At 39.1% G+C, this 20,059-nt stretch overlaps 1 long non-coding RNA gene across 1 annotated transcript; it reads right to left on the bottom strand.

Moving 5' to 3' along the window:
- Positions 1–2,545: 2,545 nt before the first annotated feature.
- LOC139165781 (uncharacterized) lies at positions 2,546–19,553 on the bottom strand. Its single transcript, XR_011558800.1, has 3 exons — positions 15,841–19,553; positions 14,812–14,891; positions 2,546–3,710 (listed from the first exon to the last, which is right to left on the bottom strand). It is a non-coding gene; the product is annotated as an uncharacterized lncRNA (long non-coding RNA).
- Positions 19,554–20,059: the final 506 nt, after the last annotated feature.

Here is a 20,059-nt window from a genome sequence, read left to right as displayed (position 1 = left end):
CAGACTGACCTTGACTCCAATTGGAATGCAGTGTCGGCTGACGACGAGTCAGTCGAGGTGACAGGGGTTCATCCTAGTCCATCTATTTGAAGGGAGTTTGACCTGGTAGCATCTGATGAAGTGGACAAGGCCATTGGAGCTGTGAGTTCCGCCACCTGCTTATTGGACCCATATCCACCTGGCTGGTTTCAGCCAGCAGGGAGGTGACACAGAGCTGAGTCCAGGAGATTACCAATGCTTCATTGAGGGAGGGGTCCTTCCCAGTTCCCTACAAGGAGGCATTTGTGCGCCCCCTCCTCAAGAAGCCTTCCCTGGACCCAGCTGTATTTAACAACTATTGTCCAGTCTCCAACCTTCCCAAAGGAAGGAAACTGGAAACTGCTTTGGTCACGCTGATGGATGATCTCTGGTGGGCCAAGGATGGGGGTATATCCTTTATCCTGGTGCTTCTTGACCTCTCAGCGGCTTTCAATACCATCGACCATGGTATCCTTCTGCACCGGCTGGAGGGGCTGGGAGTGGGAGGCACTGTTCTACAGTGGTTCTCCTCCTATCTCTCCAGTCGATCGCAGTCGGTGTTAGTGGGGGGAGTCAGAGATTGACTCCTAGGCCCCTCCCTCAGGGGTTGGTCCTCTCCCCCCTGATGTTTAATATCTACATGAAACCGCTGGGTGAGATCATCCGAGAGCACGGGGTGAGTTGTCATCAGTATGCTGATGACACCCAGTTGTACATCTCCACCCCCTGTCCACTCAGTGAAGCAGCGGAAGTGATGTGCCAATGCCTGGAGGCTGTTAGGGTCTGGATGGATGCCAACAGGCTCAAACTTAACCCAGACAAGACATAGTGGCTATGGGTATTGCCTCCCAAGGACAATTCCACATGTCCAGCCATCATCCTGGGGGGAAACTTTTGACCCCCTCAGAGAGGGTCCACAACTTGGGTCCTCCTTGATCTGCTGTTAACATTTGAACATCATCTTTTGGCTGTGGTGAGAGGGGGGGAGTTTGCCCAGGTTCACCTGGTACACCAGTTGCGGCCTTACCTAGACAGGGAGTCTCTGTTCACAGTCACCTATGCCCTTATCACCTCAAGGTTAGACTACTGCAATGCTCTCTGCTTGGGGCTACCTTTGAAAAGGATTTGGAAACTATAAATTGTGCAAAATGCAGCCGTGTGAGCAGTCATGGGCTTGACCAGACATGCGCATATCTCTCCAACACTCCGCGGTCTGCACTGGCTGCCAGTCGGTTTCCGGACTGAATTCAAAGTGTTGGTTATGATCTATAAAGCCCTTACATGCCATGGGACCAGAATACCTCTGAGACCACCTTCATGAATCCCAGCGACTGGTCAGGTGCCACAGAGTCAGCCTTCTCCAGGTTCCGTCAACCAGACAATGCCATTTGGCAGGGCCTAGGGGGAGAGCACTCTCTGTGGGGTCCCAGGCCCTCTGGAATCAGCTCCTCCTGGAGATTCGTAGGCCCCCACCCTCCTTGTCTTCTGTAAGAGTCTGAAGACTCACTTATGCTGCCAGGCCTGGGGCCATTAGATCTTGTCCCCTGCCCAATTAATGTGTTGAGAGAATGTGGAGTGAATGGAATGATTGTTTTTAAATGGTTTTTTGGGGGGAGGGTTAGATTTTTAATTAGTTAATTGGATTTAAGATAATGTGTACTGTTTATTTTATATGTTGTGAGCCACCCCGAGTCCCCAGAGAGGGGTGGCATAGAAATCAAATAAGTAAGTAAGTAAGTAAGTAAGTAAGTAAGTAAGTAAGTAAGTAAGTAAGTAAGTAAGTAAGTAAACAAACAAACAAACAAATAAATAAACTCAAGGGTTATCCTCATTTAAAATGGTGGTTTCATATTACTGCAATAATTGAGAGGAAACCCAGAAAAGAATTTCCCTAGCTAAATTAGTTTGCAGTCTTATCACAAAATAGCCCTTTTATTCTTTACTTGTTAGAATGACCTGTAGGCAAACTCCCTCCTAACATGTTTATTACAACAATCAGTGGGATTCCATTCTCAAATACATTTCAAGTGTTTTAAAACCAAATCTTTCTCTCGCTGCACTGATGGAAATAGAAGGGTAACTTTGTTAACTGCAGAGAAGTTGTATTGCTGTTCAAAATTTAACAATCTATATCTGGACAAGTAGGAAGAAAACAGAATGACACAGAGAGAAAAGGATAGATGGGTTTTTTTTAAAAAAATGTGATAAAAATTGTAATTTCCGGATATCTGAATCACCAAGTTGGGAAAATCACCAACCTTACTGACAAAGGTCATTCCTTGATCTAATTCCAGTCTTCTCAACATCCTTCCCACAAATTTGGCATACTGGGTCCTCTACATTACTCATCTTCCAAAAAATATAGAAGAGCTATTTATGAGTCTGTTCAACCAGTTTTAAGGAATGACATAAATTTAAATACAGAAATTGTATTGTCTTTTATATATATTCATGGACTAAGCCTCAATCCCAGTTCATATGGACTATAGGACATGTAGCACAGTAAAGAGAAGATATGCACCAAGGGTTTTAGAATTTATTCATATGAATATGATTATTTATTTATTTATTCAATTTTTATGCCGTCCTTCTCCTTAGACTAAGGGCGGCTTACAACATGTTAGCAATAGCACTTTTTAAACAGAACTAGGCTATTGCCCCCACAATCCGGGTCCTCATTTTACCCACCTCGGAAGGATGGAAAGCTGAGTCAACCTTGAGCCGGTGATGAGATTTGAACCGCTGACCTCCAGATCTACAGTCAGCTTCAGTGGCCTGCAGTACAGCACTTTACCTGCTGCGCCACCCTGGCTCATTATTATTATTATTATTATTAGGAATTATCTCCTTCCTGTCTCCACAAATACTGGCTAACAGAACTCAGTAGGAGTGTATGACTAAGTTATGAAGCTGATCAGAAGTGGTATTCAGCCAGTTTGGACCGATTCAGGAGAGCCAGTAGTGGTAATTTTGATCAGTTTGACAAATTGACAAATACCACCACTGCTTGGCCCCGCCCTCCCTGTCCTATATTCCCGTTTTAAAAATCTCAGCTGATTTGCGTGGTAGAGCGGATTGCTGTGTCTCAGCTGAGCTACACAACAGCACTGACACCAAGAGTGATCTTTGACTGCTGCTACATTTTCAAGCTTTGTGTGTGAGCCAAACACACATGCAGAAGGCTTTGTACTTCTGCGCACTCACATTTTTGGTGCTGCTGGATGGACTGGTAGATAAATTATGTGAATCCCACTCCTGAAGCTGATATTAGCTCAACTTAAACTTTGTACCCATTAGACCATATTATGAAGAGAAAGATAAGCCATATCATATATAATCATCTTCATTCATATCTGGACAAACATATCTGGACAAGAGAGCTCAGATTCAGCTCCAGACATCTCCAGGCAGAAGTCAGAAGGATCCATCTGAAATCTGGGGAAGGCGTCTCTGCGGTGCAATTCATTGCTATTGTAATCAGATCCATCCACTCTACAATTGTCATGTTTTTCCTTCTACTTTTTTCTACATTACAGATTCTCTTGGGAGCTAGAGCTTCATATAAGATGTTCAAAAATATAATAATTTGAATGTGATCATTGTGTTCCTTGAAGAAGAATCCTTACTGGATTTTTTTCCCGCTATGATCCACACAAAGTTTTCCGTTTTCTGATTTTCTGAAGTGTCTTCTCCTGTAATGAAACCAGTTGCACAATATATATTCACAAAAAGTGATTGGTCCTGAAAAACCATGATAGTAGGATAAGCAAAACACAGCTGATAAGGGTTATCTAGACATTTGTTTAACATGAATAGATAGAGTGGTGTTGCTGTATTAAATAAATGGCTCAATAGGTTTCAGTATTATTATGGTCTGTGGCGTAAATAATACACACTTTAAAAGTGCTCCAAGTGTTTTTGTTAATACAAAACATACTATTAGCAAAGGTGTTTTGTTAATACAAAAGGAAACTATTAGGCGTGTTGATTTTTTTCTTTTTAAAAAATTCTCTAGATGACATGTAATTTGTGACTCTTTTTTCAATACATTATGCCTGTGCAAGCTTAGATCTTTATATTGGTGTTTTTTAGCTTCCTAGAAATCCAATTGGATTGAAATAATTTTTTATATATTTATATTCACACACACACACACACACTGTAGAATCCTGCTCAAAAAATAAAGGGAACATTCAAATAACACATCCTAGATCTGAATGAAGAAAATATTATCATTGAATACTTTGTTCTGTACAAAGATGAATGTGCACAACAACATGTGAAATTGATTGTCAATCAGTGTTACTTCCCAAGTGGATAGTTTGATTTCATAGAAGTTTGATTTACTTGGAATTATATTGTGTTGTTTAAGTGTTCCCTTTATTTTTTGAGCAGTGTACATGCATGCACTTCCCTCCCATATCTCCAATTTACTGGGTGTTTCTCCCAAGAAGAAAATCTAGTTTACCCATAACATTCTGTTCTGAGTTAAGCCAGGTTGTTTAACAGAATAATAGAGTTGGATGGGATCTTAGAGGTCTTCTAGTCCAACTCCCAGCTCAAGCAAGAAACCCTATACCATCTCAGACCAATGGTTGTCCAAGTTCTTCTTAAAAACCTCCAGTGTGGGAGCATCTACAACTTCTGGAAGCAAGCCATTCTACTGGTTAATTGTTCTAACTGTTAGGAAAGTTATAGGTTGGTTCTGTCCTTGATTAGTTTCCATTCATTGCTTCTTGTTCTACCCTCAGATGCTTTGGAGAATAGGCTGACACTCCCCCACCCTTGTTTCTTGTTGGCAGGCCCTTAGATATTGGAACACTGCTATCATATCACCCCTAATTCTTCTTTTCATTAAACTAGATATATCCAGTGAAGGGCTACCCAATTTTTTACTACCACACTGTGCAGGATGCCCTGCATTTTCTTTCAACTTTCAGTGCAAATGGGTGCTCTGGGGTGGAGCTCCATTTTCGCTACCCCCACTGCGTTTCCCCCTCCCTGTCCAGGCATGAGCCCACCCCTGGGTGTATCCAATTCTTGCAACTGTTTTTTGTATGTTTTAGTTTCCAGTCCTCTAATCATTTTGCTCTTCCCTGCACTCTTTCTAGGTTCTCAACATCTTTTTTGAATTAACACTTCATGTGATCTTGATTCTAGATCTCTATGAATGCGGCCAAGGACCATGATGGCTTTTTGATAGCTTATGATAAATTTCCTGGGATTTTCTTGGATAAAGAACCTGAGCATTAAAGGTTCTATTAAGCATCAGGAATCCATTCATCCACTCACCCACCCATCCCTCAATTCCATACGCCACTTTGTTCTTGAAAACTCTGAGTACGATAGCATATAAAAGTTCCAAGGATGACATGGATTACATTGTGCTTTTGAATGCAGTGTGATTCTTGCATACCTGTACTTGAATCTATCTGCTATTCTTGTGATTTCCCCACTGATGCACAGGAGTATCAATAAATCTAGGTCAGAACATGCTACTTTTATTCTGAAGAGCTGAATTGCTTTAACAATTGACTACCTGCTGGCCTAGCAACTGAACTCAACTGGCTAAACATTTCATAGTCTTCTGTCCTTAGCAACAACATTTTAGGTTTGCCAGATGCAGATACTAATTTATGGCATACTTTGCCTTTTCTCTCCTCATGAAAGCTTATAGGGAGGGTCTTAGCCACCTAGAGTTGATGGGACTCAAACAGCACGTATATTTAATAAATTACTATTTTTTATTATTTTATGCCTTTCCCCCAACTTCAATTCTGTCATTCAGAGAGAATTGAGACAAAGTCACCCAGTGAATTTCTATAGCCAAACAGGGAATTAGCCCAACATTTTCATCACAGTAGTTTTGAAAAGAATAGGGAGAAGATATTCTAAACTTTTAGCCAGCAAAAGGATTCCTGGAGTTTATTTGTTTATTTATATATCAAACTTTTTAACCACCGATCTCCCTCACAGAGAGGATTTGGGCAATGTACAATTTAATAAACACAATAAAACATTAGAAACTGAATAATTTAAGATTCAAATTTAAAAATGTAAAACAACATTACAAAGTTGTAAATGATCGAGAGTTCCAAGATGGGAGAACTACTGTAAGAGTTGTTAATCCAAGTGGGGGGCTCAGATTCTCATGGAGCCAAGAAACCTTATGGCTATGTGGGCCTTTGTGTCTCCCATGCAAGGCAACACAGCCAGGTTTTGACCCAAGTTGCAAGAATTTCTTGTCATAGTCATGAGAGAATCTTTTCCCTCCCTTCAGTTTTATCTGTTTTGTGAAGGCCACCTTCTAGACCCAGCTTACCAATATATGCCTTTGCTATCACCTATCAGGAGCATTACATATTTCCAGGGGTGGGCTGCTGGTGGTTCACAGGGGTTTGGGAGAACCTCTAGCTAAGCTTCTGTGTAGTTTGGAGAACCCCCAAATCCTGCTCCTGGCTGGCCTGCCCCTCCTTGGATTCCCCATGCGGCCCATTTTGTATGCAGGTAAGTGCAGGGAGCTTGTAGTGGTTCAGGAAGACCAGAAACAGGACAAGCTCTGGCCTCTAGAGGGCCTCTGGAGCCCGTGGCAGCCATTTTTGCCCTTCCGAAGGCTCAGGGAAAACCTCCAGAGCCTGGGAAGGGCAAAAATGCTCTCCCGGCATGGTGCAGGTGGCTGACTAGGCCACATCCACCATAGCAGAGAACCCTTTGCTACAATTTTTGAAGCCCACTCCTGTATATTTCCATCATCTGCCAGTCATCCCAGGATCAGAGATTTCTAGAGGTTTGCAGTCCTGGTAGACTTGGCAGATAGTAGTCTTTGGTACGGTTACAATGTAATATCTCTCCCAAAACTACTCTATATCACTTGATCTTTTTGTAAGGAATGGAAAATGGAATGGAATTGGATAGAATAGAATGGAATCGAATGGAATGGAATAGAATGGAATAGAATAGAATAGAATAGAATAGAATAGAATAGAATACTTTTTTAACAAGTGTGAATATAATCAATTCCTGCTTTCATTTTTGTTTCTCTTTCTGTAAAGTTGGCTTTTCCGGGAATTCTGTTTTTTGAAGCCTTCTTTGATAACTGAGAATTCGGTCTATTGCATGCTACTGTGTTAGAAGAATAAGCCTCGGGGAAGGAGAATCAGCATGGGTTCTCCAAAGGTACATCCTGCCTCACCAACCTTCTTATGTTGTTGTGGTTTTGTCTGCAGGATGGAAATGACTGTGTTAACTTTGTATAATTGGACTTTTAAAAACTCTGACTCAAAACAGATTCTTGAGCAAATTTAACAGTCATGGGGGGGAGTTGTGTACATGTGCGTGGGAGGCAGGGCATGGGGGTGTCACAAGTACATTATGGGTGCCAGCATGCACGCATACCCGCAACAGTGCACATGCACACTTTCAGTACAAAACATGAAAAAGGTTAGCCATCACTGCTCTACAGCACAGTACTCATCTCTGTATTCTTTCAAATTTCTAGATGAGCAAGAGCTGGAACAGAAACTGGAGCTCACCACTTGGGTCTCAAATGTCAGGAGTAGTTACTTCCTGGGGTAATATTACAATGCAGGAAAAAAGACGACAGTCGGGCGGCGGGGCTTCCCAGCGGCCTCCCAAACCCGAACTTTTGCCGAACTTCCGGGTTCGGGGTTTGGGAGGCCGCCGAGAAGCCCCGCCGCCAGGCTGTCACCTTTTAAAACAGCCGGGGGGGCTTCTCGGAGGCCTCCCGAACGCCGAACCCAGAAGTTCGGGTTTGGCGTTCGGGTTCAGGAGGCTGCTGGGAAGCCCCCCATCTGTTTTAGAAGATGATAGCCGGGCTGCGGGGCTTCCCAGCGGCCTCCCAAACCCGAACTTTTGCCAAACTTCCGGGTTCGGGGTTCGGGAGGCCGCCGAGAAGCCCCGCCGCCCGGCTGTCACCTTTTAAAACAGCCGGGGGGCTTCTCGGCGGCCTCCCGAACGCCGAACCCGGAAGTTCAGGTTTGGCGTTCAGGAGGCTGCTGGGAAGCCCCCCGGCTGTTTCAAATGGTGACAGCCGGGCGGCGGCATTTTTTTGCATTTTTTTGTTGTTGCACGGATTAATTGACTTTACATTGTTTCCTATGGGAAACAATGTTTCGTCTTACGAACTTTTCGTCTTACGAACTTCCCCCAGGAACCAATTAGGTTCGTAAGACGAGGTATTACTGTATTTGTTTTCTTTACCTTTTCCTGATAGATTAAAAAAGAAATATTTCCTTTAACTATTTCTCTCTCTTTTTAATGGCTAAAGAAAAGGGTTTTTTTCTCTAACTCTCCTCCTTTCATGAAAGAAAAATGTGAAACTTGCAATCCTTTTCCAAGGGCTGCTTAAATGTTCCTTATATCTTCCTATTTAGCTTTAAAAGATATGCAGCAAGCACAAAGCTGATCACACAATTGCTGTCTTTACCATGTAAATGCAATGAATCAAGAAGCAGACAAAAAGTGATTGCTACCTGCTGCTAACAAGCAGCTTGGTGTCTAATTGTCCAGAAACAAGTTGCTGTCATTAATGAAGTTCCAAAGAGCTGGAGACAGCTATGTAAACTGGGGTGAATTTTTCTTCTTTTGATCCAACCAGAAGAACTCAATTTCCAGCAATTTAATATAAGCAGAAGCCAGTTTAAATGCCATTACAATTAGTAGGTCAAGATAATCTGAGCATGAAAGAGGACAAATGTTTTACATTATATGGAAAAATTGCTATCTTGCCACCAAAAACTCTGTGCAAAATTCCAGGCAGAGGCTTTTGATGACAGGATTTACTTCAGATTAAACATGAATAGGATTTCATTTTCAGAAATACTTTGATGATCAGATAACCTCTGGAAATAATTTCCATTTGTATTTGGGAGGCGGGACTTTTCTTCTTCATGGTTTTCTTGCTGAAAGCTACATTCTTGCATGAATTTATTTTTCCAATATGGCACTACTAAATCATTTATTCACACAGTTATCATTACCTCATAGGCAATGGAAGTTAAACTAGCACTAATTCTTACAATTTTGAGAATCTGTACAATCTAACAAGCTACAATTTAGAGATCTTAGTTCATAACTTCTGAATGTCTTTTTTTTTTAAAATGGGGATCATTTTTTCAGATTTTGTTAGCTGGCAAAGACATTTTTATATCAGTATTTGATATCTTGCCCTTGGGTTTATCAATACAGAGTTGTCTTTAACAGTTGTTGTTAGATTGCGCGGGAAATGAAGAGGCAAGATGTAGGAACCGTTCAGCACCTTATATTTAGCTTTTGCTAAAGAAAAACGAAATGCCAGCAGGCAGCAGGGAAGCCACTTTTAAATGGTTCCCTGCAGCTGATCAGCCACTGAGAGCAGCTTAAATCTCCCACTGCCACAACAGCCAATCAGTGGTGGGTATGCAAATTTGGATCATGTATGGGTCATGGGCTGCTGCCCACAAGGGGGGACTCAATGGGGGTAGCAAAAATGGAGCTTACATATAGTAGATAATGTATATTTTTTAGTGCCTGTGTATAATATGTATGCAGACATATGACATATATACATATAGGATTAAATAGTATGTTTTGGATGTTCAGTAATAGTAAATATTAGAAATTGGTGGCTGCTCAAGTGCAAAAACGTCTGCAGCAAAAGTAAAGTTTGAGGCATCTCTCCCTGGCCTAACAGTAGCGTAGTGCAAAGCTACTCTGGCAGTTGGTCACCCGAGTGTGAGGCTCAGGTGACAATCCATCAAATTGGAAGTGCAATCAATTTAGAGAGCTGAAAGTTGCCCTAAGAGCAGAGCTCCGTGGCCAAATCACAATGCCTTTTGACAGCAGAAGGAGATGGAGCAATGCTCTAGAGACCAATGCAATTGAGATTGCTGGATCAAAGGTCCCTTGGCTGGTGGTGAGAGATGAAGCCCATTGCCGTGTTTGACCTAGTGATTGCAGATGAAATGCCATCAGCAGGGGAAAAAACTTACAAAAATAATTTTGACTGGATGGAAAGAACAACTCAAGAATGGGAATTGGATACATGCATCCTCTCTTTCCTGAAGACTGAGTCAAAGAGGGGAAATTGAGGCAGGAGGACTAAGATGTACAATTTGTTGGACTCAGTCCTCATTGGCTGAGATTATTATTATTATTATTATTATTATTATTATTATTATTAATTAGATTTGTATGCCGCCCCTCTCCACAGACTTGGGGCAGCTCACAACAACAATAAAACAATGTACAACAAATCTAATAATTTAAAAATCACCAAAACCCCCTTATTAAAAAGCAAAAACATACACACAAACATACCATGCATAAACTGTATGGGCCCGGGGAAGATGTCTCAATTCCCCCATGCCTGACGGCAGAGGTGGGTTTTAAGGAGTTTACGAAAGGCAAGGAGGGTGGAGGCAGTTCTAATCTCTAGGGGGAGCTGGTTCCAGAGGGTTGGGGCCGCCACAGAGAAGGCTCTTCCCCTGGGTCCCGCCAAATGACATTGTTTTGTTGATGGGACCAAGAGAAGGCCAACTCTGTGGGACCTAACCAGTCACTGGGATTCGTGCGGCAGAAGGCGGTCCCGGGGATATTCTCATCCGATGCCATGAATGGCTTTATAGGTCATAACCAACACTTTGAATTGTGACTGGAAACTGTTCGTCAACCAATGCAGACTGCGGAGTCTTGGTGTGATATGGGCATACCTGGGGAAGCCCATGACTGCTCTCGCAGCGGCATTCTGCACGATCTGAAGTTTCTGAAGATTCTTTAGAGGTAGCCACATGTAGAGTTGGTGTCATCATGGGATGATGGTGTCATCCCATTCTTGGGAGTTAGCTCCACCCATTAGAAAGATTTAATTGTGCCACTGAAAATGTCTCCACTCTATACAGTTTATTTAGCCTGTATTTCTAATTAGACCTAAAAAAGAGAATATTATACTGGTAGGTCTCTATTGAACCTATAACAAAATATAATCAATGATCAATAGTCCAACTAGGACTGTATGTATGTATGTATGTATGTATGTATGTATGTATGTATGTATGTTAGTTTTATTAAATGCCCAACTAAAATTGACTCAATCAATATACAAAACTAGAACCCCTCCCCTCAAATACCCAGATTAAAAATATTAAATTAGATGGACAGGCCAGAGTTGAAGTCCACACATTTAGAAGTTGTCAATTTTATGTAACATCAGTATAGACAAAAAGCAGGCAAAGGAAATGAAAAGAGGGAAAATGGAGGATATCCTTAACTTCCCCACTGTCCATTGTGATGTATAGGTTCTGGGGTACTGGAGACTCAATTATGGTAAAATTACACTTATTTCACTTTCTGCCAGATATGTCTTTCTACATCTTGGGTAGGACAAACAAACAAAACTAAATTAGTACAGTTCTATATTAAAAACTGCCAATATTTAAAAACTAGTGCAGGAACCTCAAGACGTAACCTTGAAGAGAAGCAACCTTCAAGACAAAGTAATCTTGAAATCCCCAAAAGGGATTTCATAAGAGGACTGGAAAAAAGAGGTGCAACCCATCCAAAGATTTATCTCCACATCAGTATACCACCACAACCATCACCACCACCACCACCGTCATTACAAAAGAGCTAGAAGTGTTAGTTCTGAATACTAAAGTATTCTTTAGTATACTTTTTGCATTTCTCTTCCTGTTGACTAATACGTATATATTGGAGCATCACATTAGAGGTTAGGGTTAGGTAGTGGATGAATTAAAAAGGCAATCCCGCTGCCACCAATGCATCCCTCCTCGACCTTTTAATTATGACTTTGTCTAGATTGGGATTTCTATTTTCATTATCTTATAAACATTTAAGTTATGATTTGAATTTTTTATGTTGTAAGCTGCTCAGAGTTGTTTTGTTGAGAGATGGTTGGCAAATACATGAAATAAATACATAAATAGGAAGATGAGAAAGAACACTTTTTATGTCTGACAAATAGAGCGTAGCTCACAAAAGCTTATAGCCACTGTGCATTGCACTGCAGCGATCTTTGTTGTGTTGGATAGGCAGTTCCTCTGAATTTACCTCTCACTGAATAGACCTTCATTGTGATAAGATGGTTAAAACTGGTGTAAAAAAAAAAAAGCCATTAAATAAAAGCACTGAAACACAATAAATTCATTATAGAATGGAACTTACATTTTTATTTCAGTACACTCAAAATTGTGTTTTAAAGCTTCCGATTTAAGATTTGGGATAGGTGTGTGTGTGTGTGTGTGTGTGTGTGTGTGTTTGTTTGTTTGTAACATTTTTGCTGTTAATGAAAAGGAAGGGATAAATATCTTCTATTCAATGCTTGTCAATGTGGTTCTCTTTAGCAGTCAATACTATTTCTTGCCATCAGTTTCCTTGGAGATAACCTTATAAAACTTTTCTGGGTTTTACACACCCCAATTAATTACATCCTGCAAGACACACACACACAAACACACATACATTGAAAAATAATATATATATATTCTAATATATATTCTTTTTCAATTTGCAGATTATCTAGAGTTCAGACAGATAACCATGGTGATAAGAATGCTACCTGGATAAGTTCCTGCATCAGACAATGGAGAATTTGAACAATGATAGTATACATCCTGTGATCTTAGAAAATGGATCAGGTTTCCCAATGAATATTTTGTGTTTTACAACCAGAACATTTTTTTTTTTTACAAAAATGCATTCCTTTGCAAGCCAACAAACAAGCAACAAAGAATTCTCCTTTTTTCCAGATAGAATAAGGAGGATATGTTTACATATATAGAAAGGTTAGCAGCAAACATATTATTTATTCCGTTACACACACATATATTTGATGCAAAAAAGGTAGTCCCACTTAATTTATAGTTTGGATATATATTCAGTTAAATTCATTTGGATAGCAAAACCATGAAATATTATCCCTGGAGGCTATAGACCAGAGGCACTTAAATTGAGTTCCAGGAAACCCTAGTAATTTTTTGATGCTTATCAAATGTAGCTCAGCAAACAATGGTGCACAGGATTTCTGAAAATCTTCTTTGTCACATATTTGATTTATCTGGGCAGAAAAGCAACTCAATTATTCAATGCAACCACATCAGTGGCATACCTAGAATGATCAGAAACTCAATCAAACCCAATTAAAATGTTTGACCAGAGAATGTGACACTCTGTGACTATAGCATTTCATGACTTGCTGGGAAATGAGATCAGTAAAGGGCATGTTACTGAGAAGCCATTAAAAAACCAGAGTGGACCTGCTCAAAAATGAAAAAATTCTGGAACAAAATGCAGAATTGGATAGAAGAGATTTTACAAATGAAGATAAATAAAAAACCTGAAGCCTTTCTCCTGGGAATTATAGATCAAAAAATTGAAAAAAACAAACACTACTTATTAATTCATATATTGACAGCAATTAGAATAACGATAGCTCAAAATTGGAAGCAACCCGAACCACCTGAAGATGATTTGATAATTAAAAAAATATTAGACTGTGCTGAATTTGACGCACTAACAATTAAATTAAAAAATAAAGAGGATTCCGAACACGATAAAACCTGGATACATCTTTATAACTGGTTTAAGAAAAGAAATAAAATTCAAAAGAAAAAATCAAATTAACAATACTTTATATCCTTTTCATTACATAGAAAAAAAAATACAAAAGACATATATACAAAAAACCTTTTTATAAAAAAAGATCTGTATGACATTAAAGAAATTGAATATGAATAAAAGAAGGCGGATAAGAAAGAATTAAATGATTTAAAAAACAGTGATAACCTACAAGAGAAAATGGTATACGCTGAGGACACAACATGCTTCACCAGAAAATAATTTAAAATCAAAAATCATTCAAAACTTACCTCCTGAAGGGAATATAAGTACAAATATTATAAAATATGCTAAGTGAATAGTTATTGTTATTAATGTACTTAAATAAGCAATTAGATCTTTTTTTTAAGAATATTTTTGTTTGTTTGTTTGTCATGTTTGTTTGTTCGTTTATTTGTTACGCGTTGATTTAGCCTTGTATTAATATAAAACATATATTGTATGTAAATGTGTATATATTTGTAATAAAAATTTTTAAAATTTAAAAATAAAAAAAAATAAAAATAAAAATAAAAAACCAGAGTAGGGAATGTGGTAGTAGAGAAAAAAGCATAAAAATCAGGATGATTAGCTCAGAGATATGTACAATATATTTTCAACTTTTTAATCAAAATTGATTAGATGATCCAGTGATTTACATATTTACAGCTTGAAACAGAAAAATATTCATTGGTTTCAGAGATTTACTTTTAAAAAAGTTACTTTTATTTAACATTTCATAAGTTTTGTCTACCTTAACATTATGCCCATTAATTAAAAAAAAGTCACACTGAACGAAAACCATAAAATGACATCATACCTGAATATGGTTCTCATAAACAATGCCAGAAATAAATAATATTTTAGCACCTCCAATGCTGTTTTTAATTTATGCAAAGATTCAGGCCAGGTAGAAACAAATGAAGACTTAAAACTTTTACTGTATCGTTCATTTCTTAAATCAAAAGCTCTTCATCTGTTCTTCATACTTTTCAATACATATCTGCATACTTTTTGATACACATCAGGATTTAATTCAAAGTCCAGCTGCCAAAATAATTTTGAGTCCCAAAAGAATTGAAAGAGAAACCTGAGTATTCATGAGTATTCGTTCTATGTGACCACTCTGAAGTACTCCAAGTCCCATGTATTTTCTAACCTCCTGACATGGCCAATTCTTACCTATTTTTTTCCGCATATCCCTTGGAGCTTTTCTGCTTGGCTACCTCCAAGTCTATCTGGGCTACAAATCACCACTTAACCTATAGAAAATAGCAAAGAAATATGGAAAAACTTCTATATATGAAAAACCAAAACTATTAGTTAATCCAGTTCATTTAGGACCTGTTTCTCATTTTAAAAAGTTTCTTTTGAAATTTTTATCATGTGGCATAAACTTAATTCTACCAGAATAAACCCTTCTGGAACTGAGATCTATTTTTGGTTTTTCTCACATATTTCACCTTTTAGATTTGTCCATTCCTACCTTTTTTGAGTACCACATCAGAAATACTTTCTGCAGATATCCATTTTATACAGAATTCCCTGTGTTATTTTCAAAGTGAATCATCAACATCCATAGTTACTGTGCCCTAATAAGCAAACAACTAGCCCCTTCCAACATCTGGTAACTAATTTTGTGAGGAACGCTGCCTTTTCAAAATTCTGAATTCTCTGTGCTCTGTGTATCTCAGCCTGGGCATCTTGATTTACAGCTTTGTAATTTGCTATTTGTTATGGGTGAATTCCCAAGTGATCTATCAGTGAAAACCAGGTGTTTGCTTCAATTGGCATCAGAACTGTTGGAGGAAGTAAAACTCAAGCTGCATTCTTAGAAGATGAGAATAGAAATGATAATCATTTAACCACCTTAATAGCAATAGCACTTATATACTGCTTCATAGTGCTTTACAGCCCTCTCTAAGCAGTCTACAGAGTCAGATATTGAACAATTGCAATTATTGCTGATGTCAGGTTACTTAATCTAGAAAATAGTAATTGTTCCTTAAAGCCAGATGATGCAGCAGGCACAGCCAGAAAAGCCAATGCAATTCTAGGTTGCATTAAGGAAGGGAGAGAATGAAGATCACATGAAATATTAATATCACTTTGTAAAGCCTTAATAAGACCACACTTAGAATACTGTATCCAGTTTTGGACACCGTATTATGAAAAAAATGTAGACAGTCTCAGTGATGGGTTCCAACTTACCTCGCTGCTGGTTCTCTTCTGCGCCGTATGGCCGTGCCTTGTGGGTATGCGCATGCGTAATGCTGAAAAAGTAATCCCCTCCAAAAGCCAAAAACAATGTATATGCAATTCTAGAAACTCAGTTTCTGCAAATGAACAGAAGAAAAATCCCCCCAAATCCAACCCCCTCAAAAGAATTCCACTTTTTTTTTTAAAAAAAAAAGATGGCGGTGTCCACAGATTGACACTGATTGAACCAGTTCTGTGACATCATCATGATGATGCCAGCGATGTGCTACCGGTTTGGCCAAACCAGTCTGGAAAGAGCAATAAAGATGATTAGGGAAAGTATATGAAGAATGATTACAGAAATTTATTTTGTCTAGTTTAATAAAAAGAAGGCCTGTGGGTGATATGATAGCAGTGTACCAATATATAAGGTGCTGCCACAAATTATAGGGGGTTAACCTATTTTCCAAAGCACTTGAAGGCAAGACAAGAAACAATAGATGGAAACTACTCAAGGAAAGAAACAACCTAGAAGTAAGGGGAAATTTCCTAACGGCGAGAGCAATCAATCAGTGGAACAGCTTGTCTTCAGAAGTTGAGAATGCTCTATTACTGGAGTATTTCAAAGAGACTGGAAGATAATTTGTCTGAAATAGTATAGGTTCTCCTGCTTGAGCAGGGGGTTGGACTAGAACATGGGTAGGCAAAGTTGGCTCTTCTATGACATGTGGACTTCAACTCCCAGAAGTCCTGAGCTAGCATGATTGGCTCAGGAATTCTGGGAATTGAAGTCCACAAGTCATAGAAGAGCCAACTTTGCTTACCCCTGGACTAGAAGATCTCAAAAATCCCTTCCAACTCTGTTATTTTGTTATTCTGATTTTCCTATATATATAGTCTAATATACCATTATCAAACAGCCTCCATTCTTGTGAGAAAGCCTTGTTTAGCAAATATGATAAAAGGCTGCCTTGTACCAGTTATCCTTGTGGCTGTGAGGAGGTTGAATCAATAGAATATGAACTCCTAGTTCTCTGTTCTTAAGCTGTCATATACACAATCCTGTCTTACTGGCCCTATTATATAACTGTTCCAATTTTACTTTATGTTGCAAAGCTTGCCATTTCAAGGTGGGGGGGGGAGAGTGAGAGAGAGTGAGAGACCAAGAGAGAGAAAGAGAGATATGAATTTTGTACAGTCACCTGCAGGATTAGAAAAAATGTACTATTGATTAGTAGGAATTTCTCTAATTTAGTTATACATCTAGGATAAATGTAAGAGTCTTAGATGTGGCATTATTTTATGTTCATTTATATTATTGTGTGAATGGATGAGCACTTAATAAAATTATTTGATTTACTCAAGATCTATACTTACTGTGGGTATTTACTGCGTTTCAGAATCCCATTCACTGACAGTTGAATAGGATCCTATTCACAAACACTATTCTTTCTCCTGCTGCTTCTTATTCGGTGCTATTTCTCTCTCCTCCTATTTGGATAGATTTTCTTCTTCAAAGGGTTAATCATATAAGGACAAATACCACCTCCACTCCATCATGTTTAATAGATGGCTCAAGTACGAGGTAACCAGGTAGTAAATTGACACACATGTCAGGATGTTCTAGAACAGAGGTGTCAAACTCACGTCATCATGGCAGCATCACTGATTTTTTGGGACTTTTTTCTCCTTCACTAAAGCGGGCATGGATAAGGCCAGCATGTGAAGCATCTGACCTGTGGGCTGTGAGTTTGAAAGCCCTCTAGAATAAGGAAATGACCAGTGTTTTTTTCTTTAAAAAACCACCTCGTATAGGAATTAAGTGCTTTGGTATATAAAAAAAATAATAAACAAAAATAAATAAATATAAAAATCAAAAGCCCAGAAAGTAATTAAGGCAAAAACATACATTGAACCAATGAGAAATGGACCCCAAGATGCTCTTTGTAAGTAGTGTGCTGAATGCTGATATGTGGTCCTGAAGAACAGATTCAACAATAATTGTTAAACAACATTTTCTCTTTATTTGTTGGCTTCCTCTACTTACCAGATCCAGGATAATTATTCCACAAGACTCACACAAGCAATCCCACTTTATTAGGAATACATCATTAGCAATATATAGTTTATTATGCAGTTCAAGTACTCTCTCTCTCTCTGTGTAGATAGGTAGGTAGGTAGGTAGGTAGGTAGGTAGGTAGGTAGGTAGATAGATAGATAGATAGATAGATAGATAGGAGACAGATGGGATAGGGGTTAGGGGACAGGGGACAGGGGACAGGGGACAGGGGATAGAGGATAGAGCAATGATGGTGATCCTTTTTTTCCTTGGGTGCCAAAAGCGCATGCGGGTGCGCTGTCGCACATGCACGAGTGCCCACACCCGCAATCAAATTCCTGGGGAGTGCAAAAACAGCTTCCCCCACCCCCAGAGGCCTTCTGGAGGCTGGAAACAGCCTATTTCCCAACTTCTGATGGACCCAGTAGGCTCGTGTTTTGCCCTAACCAGGCTCCAAAGGCTTCCCTGGAGCTGGAGGAGGTTAGAAACAACCTCCCCCACCCCCCTGGAGGATCTCTGGAAGCCAAAAATGCCCTCCCAAAGCTTCTGTGCAAGCCAAAAACCAGCTGGCTGGAACACACATGCACGCTGGAGCTGAACTAGGGCAACAGCTTGTGTTCCAGCAGTTATGGCTCTGTGTGCCAGCTGGGGCACCTGTGCCATAGGTTTGCCATCACTGGGATAGAGGACAGAGGATAGATATAGATATCTATTGAAATCATGAAAAGAAAAATTAGAAATTCTTGACCAGGTGAATGGTACTTTAAAAATTTAAGTACCATTGTTCTTATTCTTTATGTGGATATTAACTCCTTTATTTATATTCCCATATTTGCAGTGAGTTTTTATAAGGTTTATTCAACCGGGCACAATAATCGGCATCCTGGATAAAATTGGAAATTACTCCTAACACACAGTCATTTTCAAAAGGAAAGACATTTTCATCTCTAGAAAGTTAGGACTGATGCTAGTTTCTCATTATAAGTTCTATCTTCACACTCTTCCAAGTTTCAGTTAAAAAATAATAATTCTTTTCATTTGAACTTATACTGGCTTCCTTTTACCTCAGGCTACAGAATTTGATGAAAACCTGCTTGACATCTGTTAAGCAAAATGGAGTGAGTTAATAGAAGATGCAAAGACATCATGTTACCCACAGGACAAGGAGAATGTTTGGAGAAAGCCACCTGGCTAAAACAGGGAATTTTTGCATGCTGCTTCTAATCTTCTGTGGGTGGGTGCAGCTGTTTCTATTCAAGAGTGAATGAGATTAGCTTTTTTTCTTGGTCGTGCATCATAGGAAATATCAATTCTCACTAGCCTGCAAGACTGAACTGTAGGTAAATAACCAGCCATGCATTACAGCAATGTAACTATACTATTCATTGGATGTGAAAGGAACTGCTTTAAAACCAGATAGCATAATCAAAACAGTGCATTCTTCTTCGTGTTTTGCCATACTGAAAGGTGGGGGGGGGACCCCTCCCCAATTTTTTAAAACAATTCTCCTTACAAGTAATTACATCCTGCATTTTAAAAATAATTTTTAAAAATGATTTGGGCAAAGATCATTTTAACTGGCTGCTTCTGTTACAAAGCTAACTTCCTTTAAGATATTGGAATATGCTGGAACCTATAGGTGGCACCATTGAATAACCTTTTGAAAAAAAAAATGCTTTTCATCTTCAGTTGCCCTTAATTAAAGTTTTATAATATTTATATGAATTATCCTTCTTCTTTATTTTCAATAACCTTGAATATATATGTGGGAAAATGTTTGCTTTTTTTTTTTAAAAAAAGAAAAAGCTGCCAGCACAGTGGTTAGTATATTTAAAACCCCATCCCTTTTTTGTTTAAAGGCAGATGCAAGTTTTATCTATGTAGGTTTCTGGTGGAAACTGTACCTTGGTAGACCAATGTAATTCCTACTGCAAATCTAGTTACTCTTTCAAGTGGAAACAAGGTTGCATATTCAGTCATTTCATCTGTATTTAAGAAAGGCCTTTGTTTTAGAATGTGATTTATTCATCAACTAATAAGGCATGACGTTATGTGTATTATGCTCAGTGACTTCCCAAGCAGATTGCAATACAGAATGTCAGGTTGGTGATGCAGCCTTGAAGAATAGTTTTAAATCCACCAAAAAGCGATATCTAGGGAAAGTTTTGCCAT

Source organism: Erythrolamprus reginae, chromosome 3 (genome assembly GCF_031021105.1).
Source record: "Erythrolamprus reginae isolate rEryReg1 chromosome 3, rEryReg1.hap1, whole genome shotgun sequence".
NCBI lineage: Eukaryota > Metazoa > Chordata > Lepidosauria > Squamata > Dipsadidae > Erythrolamprus > Erythrolamprus reginae.
This window is presented reverse-complemented; position numbering and strand designations above follow the sequence as displayed.